Genomic DNA, 18469 nt, shown 5'->3' with positions numbered 1-18469 from the left:
CCATGCCTCCTTCGTCGATTCAGCTTGAGAGAACTTATCGAAATTCGTTGAATCTACCATTGATTGAATGAAATATGCGACCTTGCAGTCTTTCTTCTTGGTTTCCTTATTAACGACTCTCTGAGCATGGGTTGCATTCTCATAAAGCTCAGGGATGCCATTAGTAACCACTTCTAGGGGTTCATGAAAGCCAAACAAGGACTTTATCTACATGCTCCATCGGTTCTTGATGACTTCTCGGCAAGTGTATCGATAGTGTCGCGGTAATAATAGGATATCGAATCCACAGAGACTGCTATTTAATAAAATAGTAGTTGTACAAATAGTAGAAAGTAACAATTGGGGTGGGGTGGGGGGGTTCAAGTTTGAATCCGAAAGATAAAAGTTGTTATGAAATAATGCGAAAGCATACAGGTTTTGTATAGAATCCCTTATTTATTATATGTTGTTGTTTAATTAATTACACAAATGATAATGTTGTTATATTTCCATGTCGAATTAACAAAATCATTATACTCAACCCCTTGGTGTATAGCTCACTAGTTCCTACTCGGGGTCTCTTATCCCTATTTAACCGGCATAAGTGAAATTAGGTGCAACAATGCGTTAACTCAAAAGCCATTACTCGGGGTCTCCTATCCCTATTCAACTAGCGTAAGCACAATATTTGTCTTAGTTCCAACGCATAGACTAATGGTCAGTATTTCCTATGTGCCCATGATCAGATTAAAAGAGTATCTTACATAAAAAAAGACATTATACATAAGAAGAAATCAAATAGAAATATAACTTTGGCTATTCATGCAATGACAAATTAAACATATGTCCCAATAGGTTCAAAATAAGTTCATCAAACAAAATATAACTTAGATATGTTTAGCTGCTCTTAACGATACAATCAAATACCGAGCAATAAGATGAAGATTGCATCTAAAAATCCTTGAAGAATTGGCCTTCAATGGCTTCCAATGCTTTCAAAATCGCCATTGTTGCACCGTGAAAAATACCTGAGCGCATCGCACGCTCGAAGATACAACAGAGTCACCACCAGACTTTATTTATTCCAAAGGAAGGGGAAAATATCGATAAAACCCAAGGGGATGAGAAAAAGAAGAAGGAGGTCAGTTATGAAAGGGGAAGGTATTAACACCTCTCACATTTATTGTAATCAATGAGAACCATTTTGATTGTTCTTTGCATGAATGAGTGATATTATCTAAAGGTTACTTACGATTGATTTTAATCAAGGGGGAATAAGTTTATAATCAGTGTGCTCACCTAGGATTCGAACCCTCGTGCCTACATATTCTCATAATGCAATTAGAAAATCAGAGCTCCATATTTCCTGGTAGAAAATACGGATTTATTGGTTGTTTTTAGTGAACGATGTTAGTGAGAGGCTTAGGCATTGTTCGTATTACGGTAGAATGGAAATAACATGTCCTTTGTGAAAAATCTTTTGGACTCCCTAATGCAAAAAATTGGACTTGATGGGTTGTGATTGATTTTAGATTTTGAAAAAAAATTGTCTTGATTTGAATTGTACTAAAGTCTATGAATGGAGATGAATACGTTGAACAACTGGGGGCATATGTCTCGTACTCAAAGATATTCATAACAAGGATATGAATAATCCCTCTCATTCTTCTCTGTTGCTTAAGGCTCATGGCATACAATTCAAATCGTATTTTTAAGTGTTTTTGAATTTATTTGCAAAAAGATTTTAGTATTAAATGAACAAGGAAAAGAAAAGGATGGATGAAGTCCAACAATGATCAGGTCCTTGATTTCCATTTGCCTTTAGAGTCTTGGAATGGTGTCTTGAACTTGAAATCCGGTGTAGTGCACGTACCAAGTTATAACCCAATCAGGTGACCAAAAGGCTTATGATCACTTGAATGAATGAGGGAAAATGCTAATTATTCAAAGTAATTAATAGATCAAGAATAAACTTGATTAACTAATCAAAGAGGTGGACATGTCAAAATAAGCATCATACACATGGAAATTCAAGAAATTAACATGGCATTGTGTAAGACCCCAATTTTGACCCTAAGATCCCTCATACAATTTCATCATAAGCATTAGCATTGGGATCATACCTTGGCATCTTCCTTACCCCTTTTCATTGGGTTTGTTTTGGGAGAGATCACCAAACACTTTGTGATTATACCATACTTGTATTTTATCATTTCACTAACCAAAATACCAAAAATATGTCTTTGCATTTGCTTAACTCTTTTGTAGGTAGGGCATGATCTCCATTGATTCATCAAGTTCACATCTAGGGTTTGAGACCCTCATGAACAAAAAGCACAACCAAGAATTGATTCAAGAATGGTTATGAACATCATATATGAGTCTCAATTATCTCTACATGTTATACTTATTAAGTTTCCTTCAAGAGTTTGAAGGTGATTTGCCTTGGAAACCCTAGTTTAACTAGGTATCTTGAGTAACTTCTCCAACAAGCTATCTCACCAATTGATAAAATTCCTAAAGGGACACTTCAAAAATCATCATATTATGCATATATGATCTACCATGAGCCAAGAAAGTCAAGAGAATTGGAAGTTAGCAAGTTGGTTGATGGTGGTTGGCCAGATGGATTCATCTGATCAAAATTAGGTCTCCCTAGATCCTATCTCATACAATTTTCACCATATGAAAATAATTCCAAGAGCAAACTTACTATAAATAACATTAAAAACAACTTTCATTTTGAGACCTAGATCTAGTTTTTCTTGGAAAATCATTTTCTATGTTGAAACATTATAGGTCATTTTGTCTAAACCCTAATTTGAAAGTCAACTTCCCAAGGCTATAACTTGCTCAATTTTTATGATATGAAATATTTCCAAGTTACACAATCAAATTCAATATGTCTAATTCAACTTTGATGTTTGGAGGGGGAGCTAATTCAACTTTTTTGAGCATGTGATATGAGGTTACATTATAGGTCACTTTTGACCTATACCATTGATCAAGTGATTTTTCCAAACTTCAAAAATGCATAACTCTATCATTTCAAATCCAAATGGCATGAAATTGGTGACCATTTTGAATTTATTTTAGAGATCTACAACTTTTATGAAGAAACGTTTCTCATTTGAATCTCATATAAAAAGTTAAGCAATGTGGAATATTGAGACATATGGCTTGACACTTAGAAAACTTTTGGTATGTCAAAAATTTCCAAACTTCCACCTCAAATTTCTCCCAGTTCCAAGCTCCAAATGAAAAAGTGTTGAACATGAAATTTGTTCCTCTTGATCTCACCTTTCCAAAGAGCTCAAATTCATTCATTTTGGACAAGAAATGCATAGGTTGCGCATGGCATAAACAGGGTGACATCACTTGGCAAGGATCAAACTTCAAACATCAATGCACACTTGCCTTGCAATCCAAGCTTAATTCAGAACATCCAATGTTCATTTGTGGACCTCAAGCAATCATTTCATGGGCCTGTGCGCGCCCATGCACACTTACATCACCATTTGCCAATTTTGGAAAGTGAATTTGAAGGTGAAATTAGCACTTGCTACAACTATAAATAGAGCTTCAATTGCTCAGAAATGAACACACCTTTGCGCCAACTTTGATCCCCCATTTCAAACCCTCACTTTGCAAAGGATAAGCCTGAAAAATTCTCTTGAATTTGAGATTGAATTTCCACTGTTTTGAAATTCAATTCTCCAGGAATCCATAGCCTTTCAATCATCTAATCCTTCTTCTGCAAGCAAGTGGAGTGAGATCAAGCACAAGCAAGATCAAGATCAATTGAATCCAGACCTACATTGAAGGTATTTTCCAGAAATTTTGAACTTTTGGATTCTGTCAAATTCTTGCTCTATTCTATTGATTCTTTGGTTGTCTGAAGTCCTACCAATGTAGGCAAGAAGATTGAGTTGCTTTGAGGCCAAATCGAAGCAACTCAGTTCATGTACCTCAAATTTCAACTCCATGTATCTCTCAATATACTTGGAGTTAGAGTGAATTGAGGTCAGATTCAAGCTCAGTGCCATTTTTTCTTTAAGATCATGTCCTTGCTTTTCATTTTGGTGATGGTTGATGGTGGACCAGTCCGATGAGGTCCACCGGAGAAGATGACCGGAGCTCTGGCTCCGGCGATGCATTGGCAAGGCTCTGAACCACATGATCCATCCATTATGTTTTAATCATGAGTGTTGGTTTTAATTACCACCTGTGCAGCGCTGTTGACTCAAGACCATGTGGAACGCACGCTAGGGACCATCTGGTATGCCACCTCAATTAATGAGGGAGATCAAATGGTCCACGTATTTTTGATTTTCTGAATTTTTATTTTAATTGCATTATTTTCAATAATTCATATTAAATTCTATATTGATCCAAAAAATATGGGACTTTCACCAAAAAAATTCAAATATTTTTCTCTTTCACATTCTGAATTAAAATTATTTTTTGGATCATTATTAATATTTTTCATGAATTAATTAATTTTGCATTTGTTTTTAATTGTTTAAAAATCTTTTTAAATGTCCAAAAATTATGAAAAAAATTTCTCCAAGGTCCTTTGACCTTGTTTGACCTATGATAAATCTCATGGCCATTTCTTTGGTGTTTTGATAAGATTTTAGGAATTGGACAAACCATATTTGATTTAAATGCACTATTTTATTATTTTTAATTGAATAAATGCCAATTATTTTTGTTGACCACTTGTATTGACTTGTTTGAGTTTGCTTGTTGTTGTTGGGCCTTGGTCAAGGTTGATTTGACTTTGTCAAATTAATATCATTGGATTTAGGGGATTGATGGAATGTACATTCCATCTCCCAAAATGAATGAATGATATTAATTTGGTAAAAGTCCTCCTTTGACCAATTTGTGATTTCATTCATCCCCTTCCCACTTCATCTTATTCCCCTTCTTCATTCATTCACTCCATTTGGCCTATGACATCTCAAAGTCCTAATGCTAGTTGATTGAAAAATTAACATGAGTATGGATGAGATTAGGCCACATCTTTTGCATATTCTTTTTGTGTGTGGTACGTTTCATGAGCATAGTCCATTATACTATGTCTATAACATGCATTAACACCAAAATTCTATTGCCCGGCCTCAAATAGTTGTGACTTCTACATAAGTCCAATTACGATTGCTTAACATAGCGCTAAATTTGTGACATAAAAGGCATAAGCATTCTAGTTAGTGAGATTGTAAGTCTCCCCTCTTTCATGGTATTGTGTGGAAACTTGGCTTTCTTTCCTTCCTTTGGAAGATGTTTTGGTTCAAGGATCCATGCTTGTGATAAGTGGGTTGAGTGTTCTCCAAAGAATGTCTTGAAAAGCAAAAGCAAAAACAAAAAAAAACTAACTTCTAACCTACTAACTACTAACTTTTAATTTCAAGCTTTTACTTTAATGCAATTTACTTTTAGCACTTTATTTCATTTGCCATTATTCATATCATTCTAATTGTTTATGTTAATGCAATTTTCACTTTGTCCATTTGGACCATATTGTGTGATATATTTTGTTTGTGTATACTTTGCTTGTTTATGTGGTCTTTGACCATTAATGTACATAATAATAACAAAAATCCTAAAAAAACTTTTGAGTGGACTGTTGGCTTGATATTTGACAAATGGACTTAGAATCTAGGCAACCTTCCTGTGCTAATGGACTTGGCGAATGACAACTTATTGAAGAACCAAGTGCTTGCAATTTGAAATTCATCTGATACATCTTTAAAGACCTCTCTAAGATTCATCTGCAACATGATCATGGTGTAGTTGTTATTTTGAACCTGTGACTTGTGGAATTCATTTGTTGCATGGGCTATTTTGAAGAAGATCATGGAATGGATAAGCTTGGATAAGGCCATCTTTATTTGACGCCTTGATCTTCAAGATAATATAATTGTGCATTTGTGTGTTGCTTGATTCTGAAAGTCCAAGGGAATTCTGGGTTTCACTTGACATTCTTGTCTATTGGATTGCTACCCACTTGGTCAGATCTTTTCAACTCTAAACTTTTAATTTTGTACATAGGATAGTCTCTTCATCTTCTCCCCATTTCTTTAATTTCAAAATCTCTCCTCCATTTTTCAAAAAGGTAGAAACTTTGGCCTTATGCCATTGCATTTTCAAAATTCTTTTCTCAAATCAAACTTGTGAATAAACTTAACTATACTTGACCTAAACTTTCAAAAAGCCAAAAAGAACTAACTCATTCAAACCATTTGTAGGCCTTTGTGCCTTTCAAACTTAAATTTTATTAAAATCAATGCACCCATTTTAAAATTTGTATCACGAACTACGAGGTTTTGATCCCTCATTTTTATGTTGGTACGTAGGCACAAGTCCGAAGGTCTTGTCAAACACAAAAAATATAATTAATGACTTCTTTTCTCATCCCCCCATTCTATTTGTTTGTAAACATCACTTTGTACAAAATACATATGCACACAAAAGGGCTCCCTAGGAGTACCTAGGATACTTTGGGTGCTAACATCTTCCCTCTATGTAACCAACCCCCTTACTTGTGATCTCTGACTTTTATTAGTTTTTATTTGAAAACTTATTACTTTTTTTGGGTTTTGTTCGTACTTTTTCCCTTTTCCCTTGGAAACAATAAAAGCGCGGTGACGACTCTTGTTAATTGATCTCTAGCTTGTCAATAGCTTGATGATCATGAATTTCCCACTACAGAAATTAAGTGGCGACTCTGCTGGGGAGTAGTCTCCAGTGGGTTTAGTCTACTTTTTGTGTGAATATATTTGTATATATGTGATGTTTGTATATATGTATGTGTGATATAATATGCTTGTTATGCTTGGTGATCTCTGAGTGGTGAGATAAGTTCTAACCCGAACTTGAGTGCAATTAAAATAGAAGGATGGTATAGTCATGTTCGACTTGTGTGGAGTAGTCCTTAACAAGTTGACTTGAGATTCATCTGCTCAGTGGAGACTCCTTTGGATTTGGAAATGTCACACAAGTATTTGTGGTTAGGCATTACTATTTCTAATTGGGTCCGAGAAGCTGAGGACCTTAGAACACGTAACCCATCTTGGCCTATTTAGGACGTAGTACGGAAACTGTTCAAGTGTAGACTTGATAACAGTTGTTACGCGATACTACACTCAGACGAGTTTCTCTTGAGAATATTATGGGTCGATGAGTCAGTCATCTTAACCTGTAATATCTGATAGATGGAATCAAGCCTCTGGGAACTTTTTAGAACATGACCTACAGGTTTTTATCCTTAGCTCACTCCTTTGGGATGGTTCTTACCCAGACTCCATGCTCGTGACTTGCAACCAACCCTTGATTCTTGGTTGATCCAATCAAGTCTTGTCAATATCAATGGAACTTGGGTGTTGATAAGGTGTAAACCATAATCCACCAAAATAGATGATTGATCTTGACAATGATTTGATTCATCCCTTGACCTTTGTTTGCCTTGTGTGTGATCTCTTATTTGTGATTGTTGCATTCATGCATTCATGCACATCATAACATTCATCACACAAAAATTTCAAGGAACTAAGGTATCATTTGCAAATATTTTCAGACCATGGATTATGGGCGAAGGAACACTAAGAAGTACAGTTTCAGATGTCCCGACTTGAAAGAGTTAAGGAAGCTAGAATCTTTTGTATTAGATCCCTTGGACTTCAAACAACGTCATAGGAAGCTTCTGTCTATCTTGTCTGCTGATGTGGTTGAAGGACTCTTGAGTGTGTTAGTGCAGTTCTAAGATCCTCTCTACCATTGTTTCACTTTCCCAGATTTTCAGCTTGTGCCTACATTGGAGGAGTATTCTCATCTTTTGGGTATACCTTTTTCTAGTAGAGTGCCTTTTAGTGGATTGGAGGATATTCCCCGATCTAGTATTATTGCTGAAGCTCTTCACATGAAGAAGTCTGAGATAGAGGCTCATTGGGTGAAGAAAGGAGGGTTATTTGGGTTGCCATCTGTTTTCCTCATCAAGGAAGCTACTACTTTTGCTAAAGCTGGTAGTGTGGACGCTTTTGAAGCTATCTTTGTGTTACTCATCTATGGATTAACTTTATTCCCTAACATTGACGGATTTGTTGATGTTAACGCCATTAGACTTTTCTTGATTGGGAATCCTATGCCTACTTTGTTGGGAGATATGTATTTCTCTTTGCATTTAAGGAATTCTAAGGGTGGTGGAACGATTGTCTGTTGCATTCCTCTTCTGTACAAGTGGTTTATTTCGTACTTGCCTCAGACGCTTGCTTTTGTGGAGAACAAACAATGTCTAAGGTGGTCTCAGATACTTATGTCTCTCACTAATGATGATATAGTTTGGTATGACCTATCTTTGAGAAATTTGGAGATTATTGATAGTTGTGGTGAATTCTCTAATGTGCCTCTCATTGGTACACAAGGAGGAATTAACTACAACCCTGCTTTGGCTCGTCGTCAACTTGGGTTCCCCTTGAGAGACAAACCTAATAACATGTTGTTAGAAGGTCTTTTCTATCAAGAGGGTAAAGATCCCCAACATTTGAAGCAGAAGATTGTGCATGCTTGGCATAATGTGCATAGGAAAGGAAGATCCGAGCTTGGTCCGCGCAATTGTGTAGCTTTGGAAGCTTACACTCTTTGGGTGAAGAAGAGAGTTATGAAGTTGAAAATGCCTTATCCTTGTGAAAGACCTATGTCTATGGTTGTGGTTGAGTCATTAACTCTCCCTAACCAAGATGTAGAGGAGTTGGAAGACGCACTCGCCAAGATGAAGCAAGAGAAGGATATGTGGGAAGAGCGTTTTCGTGCTTTGAGCAAGAAGCATGAAGAGTTGCAGTTGGAGTCTAAAGACAAAGATTCACTGATTGAGCTACTTGAAGACCGAGTGACGAAGAGACAGAGAGAGCCAGAAGTTTCATCTTCTAGCATGCCTCAGCCTTCCGTTGCTTGGAAGAAGATTGTTGACCAACTTGTCCTCGAGAAGACTCAGATGAAGGCTTCTTTTGAGACCGAGATCCGTCGCATTCGAAGGAAGTACGCGCCTTCAGTCAGATCTTCTAACATTGTTATTAGGGATCCTTAGGATGACTAGTCTCCTTTTCTCTTGTATCTTTTTATTTTGGTTTCTGAAATTGTACTCAGTGTAATCCTTCCAATTTATATAAATAAAAAGAGATTTTTGGTCATATCCAAATTGTTGCAATTGCCATTTAAATATTATATATTTGCAAATGATATAGTAAGTTCCTTGAAAATAAAAATAAACAAACATTGCATTTCATGCATCATTTGCATAAGCAGGTTTTTGCCAGGTGTCTGATTGGTGTTTCTTCTGTGCTTTAGCCAAGCTGACTCACCAGTACAATACTCGAGCCAATCATCAGAAAATTATGGAAGATTTGGAGCAAGAAAACAGAGAGCTGAAGGACGAGATCACCCGTCTGAATTCCATGATGGAGTCAGTTCTTGTTGCTCAGAGTCAAGCTTCTCCAATGCCTGCAACTCCTCCCGTGAGGACTGTTACTTTAGAAGTGGTTACCTCTACCATGCCTGCTGCTACCGCCCAGTTTGCACCAAACCTGCCTGCCAGATTCCCGTGGGGAATGCCGCCCAACTTTGTGCCAGAAGGCTTTGCGCCTACCTTTGCTTATATGCCGGTATCTAGCCCGATCATGTCCGTGCCAGCTCCCGTGGTGCATACTTTGCCTCGCGTAGAGGATACCATCCATCATTCCGAGCCGTCTGAGGGTCCGGATGTTCATGAGAAGATGGACGAAATGAAAGATCAATTTCTTGAGTTACACAAGGAATTGAAGACGCTGAGAGGTAAAGATCTGTTTGGGAAGAGTGCTGCCGAGTTATGTTTGGTGCCCAATGTCAAAATCCCGGTGAAGTTCAAAGTGCCTGACTTTGAAAAGTATAAGGGGAACTCTTACCCGCTCAGTCATATTGTGATGTATGCCCGCAAGATGTCAACTCAGATAGATAATGACCAATTGCTTATTCACTACTTCCAGGATAGCCTGATTGGTGTTGCACTCCGTTGGTACATGGGGTTGGATAGTGCAAGCATTCGCACTTTCAACGACTTGGGATAGGCTTTTGTGAAGTAATACAAATATAATGTGGACATGGCGCCAGATAGAGACCAGTTGAGGTTCTTGTCTCAGAAGGACAAAGAGACATTCAAAAAATACGCGCAAAGATGGAGGGAGTTGGCTGCCTAGATCACTCCTCCTTTGAAGGAGAAAGAGATGACAAAGATCTTCTTGAAAACCCTGAGTTCATTTTATTATGAACGCATGATCGCTAGTGCCCCCAGTGATTTTACCGAAATGGTAAATATGGGGATGAGACTTGAAGAAGGAGTCCGTGAAGGATGTTTGTCAAAAGATGAGGCATCAACGAGTAAGAGGTATGGCAGTAGTTTCAGCATGAAAAAGGACAGTGAAGCGAACGTAGTAATCAGTGGGAGGCAGAGGAGGCCTTAGGTCAGAAGAAATCCACCACCCCGTCAACATCATCATCATCAAGTGTCATCAGTAGTTCCGGTATTTTCTAATCAACAAGCAACACCAATTCAACAACAACAACATCAACATCGGCAACAACAACCGCAACAAAGAACGAACACCTACAACAACAACAATACCAACAAAAATCATCATCAGCAGAACTTTGAGAGGAAGAAGGTATCTTTTGACTCGATTTCTATGTCGTATGCAGAGCTGTATCCCTCGCTAGTTCTCAAGAACTTAATTCAACCGAGGAACCCACCGCAGATCCCAGAACCACTTCCCTGGTGGTATAAACTTGAGCTTCGTTGTGCTTTCATCAAGGAGCACCAGGACATGATATTAAAAACTGTTATCCATTGAAATATGAGGTTCAAAAGCTTATGAAGAGTGGTATGGTGTCCTTTGAGGACCGCGCACCGAATGTGAAATCAAACCTTTTGCCCGCTCATGGGAACTCTTCAGTGAATATGGTGGACGGTTGTCTTGGAGAATTCAAGGTTTTTGATGTCCGGTTTATCCGAAGATCCTTGGTGCAGATGCACAAGGATATCTGTTTGGTGAGTGACTATGAACATGACCATGATGGTTGTGTTATTTGTAGCATGAACCCAAGAGGGTGTGATGTGGTGAAAAGGGACATCCGACGTCTGATGGATGAAGGCATGATCCAGATTGTTTAATCCCGTCATGTAGATGATGGCGTCAATGTCATAGTGCCCGTTTTCAAGCAACAAGAGAGATTGGTAATCCAATATGATAGCAGCAACAATAAGAATGTCAGTCAAAGATCAGTATCGCCGTTGGTAATACGGTTAGCGGGCCCAGTCCCGTATTCATCTGATAAGGTTGTAGCGTACCAGTACAATGCTACAATGATGAAGAATGGTCAAGAGGTCCCGTTACCTATGACTAGTTCAGTGGTAAGCATTGTTGATGTAACGAAGGTGGCCCGCAGTGGTCGAGTGTTTGGGCAGGTGGTCCCAGAAAGTAAAGAGGAAACAATTGTTGATAAGAAGGTGGAGGTGCCTAATGTAGATCCAGTTGGTTGTTCAAAGGATAAGTCTGGTGAATCCAGCAACTTGAAAGCCAATGATGATGATGAGGTACTCGGATTTATCAAGTGGAGCGAATTTAATGTGGTTGAGCAGCTGCTCTAGACTCCCTCAAAGATCTCTATGTTGTCTCTGCTTTTGAATTCTGAAGCGCACAGAGAAGCACTGCAGAGAGTTCTTGAACAAGAATATGTAGAGAAAGATGTTACTGCGGATCAATTTGATCACATTGTGGCTAACATCACTTCATGCAATAAGCTTCTGTAACGAAGATCTCCCTGAGGAGGGAAGAAATCATAATCTGGCTTTGCATATTTCAATGAACTGTAAGGAAGATGCTTTGTCAAATGTGCTTGTTGACACCGATTCGTCACTCAATGTGCTTCCAAAGTCAACTTTGTCAAAGTTATCTTATCAAGGAGCACCCATGAGGTACGGTGGTGTAATTGTCAAAGCCTTTGATGGCTCTCGCAAAACGGTAATTGGTGAAGTGGACCTTCCGGTTAAGATAGATCCGAGTGATTTTCATATTACTTTTCAAGTAATGGATATCAACCCGGCCTACAGCTGTTTATTTGGAAGGCCATGGATTCATGAGGCATGGGCTGTTACCTCCACTCTCTACCAGAAGCTCAAATTTGTCAAGAATGGCAAGCTAGTGATTATTGGAGGAGAGAAGGCGTTGTTGGTTAGCCATCTGTCATCTTTCTCGTATGTTGAAGTTGAGGATGAGGTTGGAACTCCGTTCCAAGCCTTATCTATTGCTGTTGAGAAGAGAGTTGGGGCATCTATGTCCTCGCTGAAAGATGCTTAGAAAATTGTTGAAGAAGGTGTTGTTGATTAGTGGGGCGCATGGCAGAGGTCTCCGACAACAAAGGCAGAACCGGGTTGGGGTTCCAGAAAGGATCTTCAACTGTTAGATCTGAAGATATGCAACTTAGCTTCCGTAGCGGAGGGTTCATTCATGGCAATGAACAACACTTAGCTGCTGTGCTAGAGGATAGTGAAGAGGAAGACTGCCGTTGATATTCCTGTTATTTTGCATCGATCTAAGTAATTGCTTTTATATTTTAAAATCCTTCTCCTATGCCTAAGGGAGAAGTGAACATTGTTTGGGCATTTCAAATTGATCATTAATAAAATTAATTTTATTCATCCACATCTTTGATGTTTGTTTTTACTTTTTGCTTTATTCTAAAAATGGTAATCACAAAAAACATAAATAAACAATATAATTGTCCATCTGCATAATATTTGGTCACAAATTCACCTCTCTAAAATCAAAATATCAAATCATTATGCAGTTTGGTTCATAACCCCATTGAATACAATGATCCTTCTCCTTCTCCAAATTTTGAATTCCCTGTGTTTGAGGCCGAGGAGGAAAGTGATGTAGAAGTGAGTGAGGAATTATCTCGTCTTCTTGAGCAAGATGAAAAGATTATTCAGCCGTTTGAAGAGCAGATCGAGCTAGTCAATTTGGGTTCCGAGGATGATGTGAAGGAAGTCAAGATTGGGTCTCGACTGTGTCCAGATGCTAAGAAGGGGTTGATTGATCTTCTTCGAGAGTATTCAAATGTATTTGCTTGGTCCTATCAAGACATGCCTGGGTTGGATTCAGAGATTGTAGAGCATAGATTACCGTTGAAGCCAAAATGCCCGTCAGTCAAGCAGAAGTTAAGAAGAACGCATCCTGATATGGATGTGAAAATCAAAGAGGAAGTTTAGAAGCAGATTGACGCCGGTTTCCTTGTGACCGCTGAGTATCCGCAATGGGTGGCCAATATTGTGCCAGTGCCGAATAAAGATGGAAAAGTCTGCATGTGTGTTGACTATAGAGATTTGAATAAAGCCCGTCCAAAAGATGATTTCCCTTTGCCACACATTGATATGTTGGTAAATAATACTACTAAATTCAAAGTCTTTTCGTTTATGGATGGATTTTCCGGATATAATCAGATCAAGATGGCACCCGAAGATATGGAGAAGACCACATTCATTACACCATGGGGAACATTCTGTTATAGAGTGATGCCTTTCGGTCTAAAGAATGTTGGTGCAACTTACCAGAGAGCAATGACTACTCTTTTTCATGATATGATGCATAAAGAGATTGAAGTATATGTCGATGACATGATTTCTAAGTCAATTGATAAAGAGGAACATGTTAAGCATTTATTGAAGCTATTCCAGCGTTTGAGGAAGTATAAACTCCGCTTGAATCCCAATAAGTGTACTTTTGGTGTTCGTTCTGGTAAGTTGTTGGGCTTCATTGTCAGCGAGAAAGGTATTGAAGTTGATCCCGCCAAGGTCAAAGCAATACAAGAGATGCTTGTGCCCAAAACTGAGAAGCAAGTCAGAGGTTTTCTCGGCCGCTTGAATTATATTTCCAGATTCATTTCCCACATAACTGCCACATGTGCGCCCATATTCAAGCTTCTTCGGAAAGATCAGTCTTGTGATTGGATCGAAGACTGCCAGAAAGCTTTTGACAGTATTAAAGAATATTTGCTTCAACCTCCGATTTTGTCTCCCCCTGTTGAAGGAAGAGCATTGATCATGTATTTGATTGTACTCGAAGATAGTATGGGTTATGTTCTTGGTCAGCAAGATGAGACTGGAAAGAAAGAATTTGCAATTTACTACCTCAGTAAAAAGTTCACCGACTGTGAGACTCGGTATTCTATGCTTGAGAAAACTTGTTGCACATTGGCTTGGGCTGCTAAGCGTCTGCGCCAGTATATGTTGAATCATACCACTTGGTTGATATCAAAAATGGATCCAATCAAGTATATATTCGAGAAGCCTACTTTAACTGGGAGAATTGCCCGTTGGCAGATGCTGTTGTCAGAGTATGATATCGAATACGGATCTCAGAAAGCAATTAAAGGTAGTATCTTGGCTGACCATTTAGCTCACCAACCAATTGAAGATTATCAGTCAGTACAATATGACTTCCCTGATGAAGATATTTTGTACTTGAAAATGAAAGATTATGATGAACCATTGCTTGAAGAAGGGCCAGAACCTGGTTCCCGTTGGGGAATGGTATTTGATTGAGTTGTTAATCAATATGGAAATGGAATTGGGGCAATGATCATTACTCCTCAAGGCACGCATCTACCATTTATAGCTAGATTGACTTTCAAGTGTACAAACAACATGGAAGAATATGAAGCTTGCATTATGGGGCTTGAAGAGGCCATGAATCTCATAATCAAGTATTTGGATGTCTTCGGTGATTCGGCTTTGGTTGTGAATCAGATCAAAGGAGAATGGGAGACAAATCAACCTGGTTTGATACCATATAGAGATTATGCGAGGAGGATTTCAACTTTCTTTACAAAGGTTGAGTTTCATCATATCCTCGAGATGAAAACCGGATGGCAGATGCTCTTGCAACATTGGCATCAATGATTGTAGTGAGGTATTGGAATGAAGTTCCCAATTTATCTGTGATGCGTCTTGATAGGCCAACTCATGTGTTCGTTGTTGAAGAAATCAAAGACGAGAAGCCATGGTATTTGATAACACTGAAACTTACCATATTTTCGACTCCGATTTCACATGCATTCTAGTTGTTTTATTGTTATTTTGTTGTGTTATTGTTATGTTTTCCTTTGTTTTCAGGTTTTTACTTTAATCGAAGCCCCGATGGAGAAAAGGAGTGAAAAAGAGCTAAAAACTCTAAAATTCAGCATTTTGTACTTGTGGCCTAACCCATGGCTGGCACCATAGACCCTGCCATGACGTGTCCAAGCTCAATTTCCCTCAACTGCCACGTTCCCCACTACTTCCACTAAGGCGCCTCAGATTGGCCTTGTGGCGGGCGCCATTGCCTTGTGGCGGGCGCCACAAGAGGAAAAGTTTTCCCTCCCATTTTCAAGTTGAAGGGCATCCTTGTCATTTCCATCTTTTTACTTGCTTATAATAGAAACTCGAAATCACTTTTACAATCATCCAAACTTAGAACAGAGGCAAACTCAGAGCAACTTTGTTTCATTTAGGCATATATTCAGTATTATAAAGTGGTAATCGCTTCGCATTGGAGTGTTACCACAATTGTGTAATCAAGTTTGTGATAGAGTCTGTAATCGAGTTTGGAGCACTTTGGAAGGAAGTTAATCCTGCCGCCATTTTCATTTCCGCTTTGCAATTTATTCAACTCTCCGATTGGAGCAGGTTTTTATTACTTGTCTTTATCTTATTTATTTTCTCGCACTCGCTTTAAATTATTTATTTTCTCGCACTCGCTTTACTTTTATTTATTTTCTCGCACTCGCTTTAAATTATTTATTTCCTCGCACTCGCTTTAAATTATTTATTTCCTCGCACTCGCTTTACTTTTATTTATTTTCTCGCACTCGCTTTACTTTTATTTACTTTCCGCACTCGCACTACTTTTATTTACTTTCCGCACTCGCACTACTTTTATTTAAATTAATGCACTTTTACTTTACCATGTCTAACTAAATCTATAAGGTTAGAATGTAAGAATCGTAATTGAACCGATAATCCGTACAATTGTTCGTAGAAGCACTTAAGGGCTATTTTAACTTTCAACTTAAGTTTTCCCGCACTTAATTTCCGTTGGGTAAGATCGAAAGCCGTCCAACGTCTTTTTAAACTTAATTGTTTTTAACTATTTTAAAAACAGCGAAAGCACTTTGTTTAGTTCATTAGGAGTTTTTAACTTAAGAAGAAAAGAGATTTTAAAACTATTTTCAGACGCGTTTATAAGTTTAGAGTCTGGTTCGTGAGAACCTCTTTTGGTTAAGAAATCCAGGTTATAATACTTTTCAACTTAGTCAAGATACTATATTTCTTAAAAATAGGTTTACTACTCTAATGCAATGCGCGCCTTTTTATAAGTGACAATAAGAGGGTTTGATTAGGGAGTACAACTCGGTTCTGAATACGCGAAAGCGACAGTTCCTGTTAAATTAGTTCTTTTCAAAGTAGGAAACACTGTCCATAAGCAATTCTATTAGCAAGTACTTGGATTATTAATTGATTACGTGAATTACATTCGACCCTGTCTTTATCAATTAATCTTTATTCAACACTTTAATTTTCATTGCACACTCCAAAAAACACCTATTTTGATTGCCTTTGATAAACACCATAACAATAGATAACGATAGATTGACACTTGGTCTCTGTGGATTCGACAATCTTTTATATTACTCTGACGCGTTCATATACTTGCGAAACACCGCATCAAGTTTTTGGCGCCGTTGCCGGGGACCAATTTTGTCAAATTTCATTTCCCTGTTTTTATATCGTTTAGACTTAGGCTATTTCCCGTCGATCAATGCGAAGAACTCGCAGCACCGGAAGTTTTAGCTTAGTATACCCTCTGGAGGAACCTGAACGTTACGCTCGCGCACGTTTATTCTTTCATAGAATTAAGAGAGTTATGGCCGAAGATCAAACCCAAAGACCTCTTAAGGACTTCCATCAACCATCTAATGAAGAACCTAGTTCTAGTATAGTAAACCCAACCATCCCAGCTAATAATTTTGAACTTAAACCATCCCTGTTGTAACTAGTGCAACAGAGACAATTCGCAGGTCTCGCTACTGAGAACCCAAACCAACATTTAAAAATATTTCTTCAATTAGCAGACACTTTTAAAACCAATGGAGCTTCTCCTGAGGCAATACGTTTAAGATTATTTCCTTTTTCCCTCAGAGATAAAGCCCTATCATGGTTAGATTCCCTTCCACCCAATTCCATTACGACTTGGGATAACCTTAAAAGAGTATTTCTTGCTAGATATTTTCCCCCAAGTAAAACCGCCGTTCTCCGAAACCATATAACTAGATTTACCCAAAACCAAGGAGAATCGTTGTTCGAAGGTTGGGAGAGATATAAAGAGTTGTTACGAGCATGCCCACATCATGGTTTAGAAAATTGGTTAATCATTCAAACCTTCTATAATGGACTTTATTACAACACAAAGATGACCATCGACGCTGCCGCAGGCGGTGCTCTGATTAACAAACCTTACCCTGAAGCTAGTGCCCTCATCGAAGATATGGCTCAAAACCATCAATCATGGGGAGTCGAACGAGCGACAGTTGAGAAGAAGGAAGCCCAAGGAGGAGTGCATGAACTAAGCTCTATAGACATGATGCAAGCTAAAATGGACGCATTAGCCCTTAAGGTCGAGCATATGTGCATAAACCCGAATACTGTAGCCGCAGTTTCGTCAGATTGTGAGATATGTGGAACCAAAGGACACCAATCTGCAGAATGCAGTCTATTAAATGAAACCCACTATGAGCATGTGAACTACACCCAAGGGAACCCATATTCGAATACCTATAACCCTGGATGGAGGAATCACCCGAACTTCTCCTATAAAAACAATAACCCTATCCAAAATAATGCACCTCCGAGACCTAGTTATCAAGCCCCAAGATCAAATCAACCTATGCAACCTGTGCCACCAAAGCCGAGCCTTGAGAAAATTATGGAAAATTTTATCACCGCTCAAACCCAACAAAACAAGGAGTTCATGAACCAAAACATTCATGTTAACGAATTGATTACTCAGTTAGGAACCAAGGTTGACCAAATAGTTACTCATACCAAGATGCTTGAAACCCAGATATCTCAGGTAGCTTTAAACCAAGCCCCTCAGACTACACCTGGAGGACAATTCCCTGGACAACCTCAACAAAATCCGAGAGGACAAGCCAATGCCATTACCCTACGAAGTGGGAACGCTTATGATGAGCCACCAAACCCTAGATTGAGTGAACCCGAAACTTCTAAGGAATGTACCAAACCCACAGACGAAGTAAAGGAACCAGAGGAATTCGAAAACCAGGAAGGTCGAGAAAAAGGAAGAGAACCTAAAGACAAAACTTACGTACCACCCCCGCCATATAAACCACCTATACCATA

At 38.5% G+C, this 18469-nt stretch overlaps 1 non-coding gene across 1 annotated transcript; it reads right to left on the bottom strand.

Moving 5' to 3' along the window:
* Nucleotides 1-17357: 17357 nt before the first annotated feature.
* LOC127088572 (small nucleolar RNA R71) lies at nt 17358-17464 on the bottom strand. The gene has a single exon (XR_007790403.1). It is a non-coding gene; the product is annotated as a small nucleolar RNA R71 (small nucleolar RNA).
* Nucleotides 17465-18469: the final 1005 nt, after the last annotated feature.

The sequence above is a fragment of the Lathyrus oleraceus genome, chromosome 5, assembly GCF_024323335.1.
Source record: "Lathyrus oleraceus cultivar Zhongwan6 chromosome 5, CAAS_Psat_ZW6_1.0, whole genome shotgun sequence".
In the NCBI taxonomy this organism is placed as follows: Eukaryota; Viridiplantae; Streptophyta; class Magnoliopsida; order Fabales; family Fabaceae; genus Lathyrus; species Lathyrus oleraceus.
Note: the sequence above shows the minus strand (reverse complement) of the source record. Positions and strands in the feature narration are given on the sequence as shown.